The following is a 3,542-nucleotide window of genomic DNA, read 5'->3' as shown; positions in this document are numbered from 1 at the left end:
CCTCTGAAAAATTGTACTACAAGACCGTCAAGCCTCTCAAAATTTGTACTACAGGACCGTCAAGCCTCTCAAAACTTGCAACTCCGTCTGAAATGACAAACTGGTCAAGCTTCTAAAAATTATACTACAGGACGGTCAGTCAAGCCTCAAAAATATTGCAGAAGCACAGGACGGTCATGCCTCTAAAAAATTGTACTACAGGACGGTCAAGCTTCAAAAGAACCGTCGAGCTTCAAAAATTATTCTACAGGAGCCTCTCAAATTATTCTACAGGACGGTCGAGCCTAGAAAAAAGCATAGAGAAATTGCACAAACACAAGACGGTCGTGCCTCTAAAAAATTGTTTTGTACTACCGTACTACAGGACCGTCAAGCCTCTCAAATTGCAACTCCGTCTGAAATGACAAACAGGACGCGTGTTTGAAATACACTACATGAAATATTGTACCTTTTACAATACATCAGATGAGGCATTGTGTAGCCCAATCACATCTCCAAGGTAATATTTCATAGGGACATATTCAACATGCTTGTGAGTAAAACTGTAATATGGAGTGTAATCAACAAGGTTATCGGCAGATATCAGTTCAGTTGCTTGTGCCATGCTTGGAATCTCTATTTTAAATGCCATGTAATCTCTATCATAACAAATAGTATTGTGCTGCTGTAACTCAAAGCAATATGATGACGAATTTATCACATAAATATTTCTCACCAGTCCAAATTCAGGTAAATTATTAGAGTTAACAGTACCCACAAGTAATGACTTATCCCGTATATATTTGTTGCCATTTAGATTAATCCATTTAGTAGTTACTGCATTGTTTACTTCGTCATGTCCAAGGAAGCCCCTCATTTTTTCTTTTAAGTATGTCCTGTTGCATATTTCTGATGTTGGTCCCAATGTACACTCACTGTCAAAAAGGGGGTGTTCTGAACTATTTACATTCTGACAACATTCATACATCTGACTATGCCTTATTAAAGACTTGCAAACATTTTTAAAATTAATCTTTAAGGCCCATTGTTTGAAAAAGCAATGTTTTGATTCGAATCTCATGCGCATATGACGGACCATTGGTCCCAGCAGTTTAATTTGGGAGGCAGCATGAATCAAATAGTGTTGTTTGGGGGTGATGTTGTTCCCTGGGAAAAGGTTCTTCACATGCTGTTCAATGAGTGCTTTCAATTTGTTAATAGTCTGTAAACCAATAACAGGAGCAAACAAAATTTGAACAATCTCTATGAGTTCAAGAATGATTGTATAGTACTCGCTACCTTTAACTTTATCAATCAGAAATGGCAGTATTTTTAGTAGAACAATCATTTGACCTGAGGACTGCTTCAACTTATTATCACTGGGAGCTAGTGTGCTGTAGGCTATAGGGCTTGGTTTATCTCTAACGTCAAGTGGAGAGTAGGGGAATCCAACTAATGCAGTATTGACAGCATCCAAGTCTAGTTGTCCTAAAAGAACTAAATGTTTTATGACACACTTTACTTCCAATGGAGCAATGCCCTCAAGAATTATATGCATCATATCTTGGGGTGTTTGTTGGATCAAGTTAAAGGCCGGGAATTCTACCAGTTTGCTCCTTCTGTTGATGCCAAAGGTAGTTTTTAAGCTGTTTCTGAGATACTCTGTCTTGGCCTTCTCAATGTCACTACACTGCCGTAGATGTCGCTTTATTGTCCTTTCCTCAAAATTATCCTCAACAAAATGCATCTGCATGTCCTCAAATCACATTCACACTGCCGGCATTTACTGTAAGCAAATCCAACACCCTCTTTAAAACCACAAAGCTCATGCTGAGCTAAAGTGTCTCCACATATGGAAACTAATGCTCCAAATATTTCACGTTCACCGTTCCCAATTTGAATTTTAACACCGTCATATAGCATTAAAAGGTCCTCATGCAATCTTCTCAAAATTCCATCAACTCCACATTCAGAAAGCTCGCTCTTCTTTGCAATGGCTAGTAGGCGAATCGCAGCTAGTTTTGATCTATATTTAGGATCAATGTTTCCCAATGTATAATAAAACTATCAACTTATTCTTGGAAGCATGAGACCCAAGTGGGTTGCAAATTTCAATGTCATCTGAGTAAAGGATTATCTGTAAAGCAGAGGGCCTGGCAGAAAATAAAGGGTGTGATTTCATGAGTTCTCCATCTATGATGTCATATAAATACCCAAGTCTGTATGCCTGTGGCGCATCTATCATTGCTAATACTTTGGGATGAGATAATAACTGTTCCAAACTTCTGATCAGAGGTACATAATGAAAATATTTCGGTTTGGTAGAGAGAACTCTTTTTGTCCCTTTTTTCACCAAGCAGGCAGTATACCCAACAGTAACCTCCTCTGACTCTACAAAATTGAAATTCTCCTTAATCACACAGTCCCGCCTGTACGTTGTCGAAACAGAAGCAAATGGATCCTCAATCCGGTCAAACACAGCCATAGCCTCCTTTTCAAGGTCAAGGTCACTTCCTCTATGTTGCTGGAATACTGTCTGTACCTGACTCCTCAGATTAGTCACCAACAGAGCTTGGTACTGCTGCATTGCCGCCACGACATCATTCACACCACTCTGAAAAAAGGTCAGAAAGGACAAATTACAGTCAGAAACTATATACTGGGCTCTTTAATAAATTAGCCCCTTTAGTACCCATCCCTAGATGGCACTGACACGGCAGGCCAATCAGGGCCGTCGCTGGCAGAACAAAGGAGAAGCAGCGTGCGGTAATGTTAATGTTAGTAGAGTAAATACTGTACAGTCGTAACTGCCGTTGCAGAAATTAGAATGCAGAAGCCCAAGACCAATTAAATAAGAACAAGAGTATGCAAGCGGAGTTTCTCCGCGCAAAATACATTTTCGCCATTTCGCAATACCAACATCGCGCTGTCGCGGCTGGTAACAATCTTGCATGAAGACAAACCTGTGAAAGATGGTGTTTTTCTCTAGCAGTCAGCACAATCACAGTAGCCTGTCTAGTCAGAAGATCATGGCAGGAGTCATACTTAAAACAAAAAAAAATCATTATCAGGAGTGTTGTGCAGTTAATCAAGTAATATGTTATAGCTCATTTAACACACTATTCAGTATTGCATGTTATTGTGTGCTGAAGAAACTAGGCTTACCTCTGTGCACGATGCAGAGGAGCCATCTGCAGGCTCGCTTGGAAAATCCAGGATAGTACCCCCAACAGTCCGGGATGGAGCAAGGTGCTGTAGAGAGGGAAGGGTGTCATCCTCGAAGCCAGAGTGCACAGTAGGGTCAAAAGCACCATGGCTGGAGTCATCCTTTACAAAAAGAAACATTGATATCAGAAGGGTGTGTGCACTTAAGTAACATTTTATAACAAATTGAACACACTATTCAGTTTGAGTATTGCATATTATTGTGTGCTGAAGAAACTACGCTTACCTTAGATGTTCACAATGTAGAGGGGCCACCTGCAGGCTCGCTTGGAAAATCCATGATAGTACCAACAGTCCGGGATGGAGCGTGGTGCTGTAGAGAGGGAACGGTGTCATCG

General features: G+C 40.4%; 1 long non-coding RNA gene across 1 annotated transcript; it reads right to left on the bottom strand.

The window, feature by feature from the left end:
• Positions 1 to 2,476: 2,476 nt before the first annotated feature.
• LOC311328166 lies at positions 2,477 to 3,228 on the bottom strand. The gene is made up of 3 exons (XR_014631180.1): positions 3,145 to 3,228; positions 2,943 to 3,023; positions 2,477 to 2,593 (listed from the first exon to the last, which is right to left on the bottom strand). It is a non-coding gene; the product is annotated as an uncharacterized lncRNA (long non-coding RNA).
• Between the last annotated feature and the right edge of the window lie 314 nt (positions 3,229 to 3,542).

This window comes from Borostomias antarcticus, assembly GCF_949987555.1.
Source record: "Borostomias antarcticus genome assembly, contig: scaffold_332, whole genome shotgun sequence".
NCBI lineage: Eukaryota > Metazoa > Chordata > Actinopteri > Stomiiformes > Stomiidae > Borostomias > Borostomias antarcticus.
The sequence above is the reverse complement of the archived record's forward strand: the minus strand, read 5'-3'. Positions and strand labels throughout refer to the sequence as shown.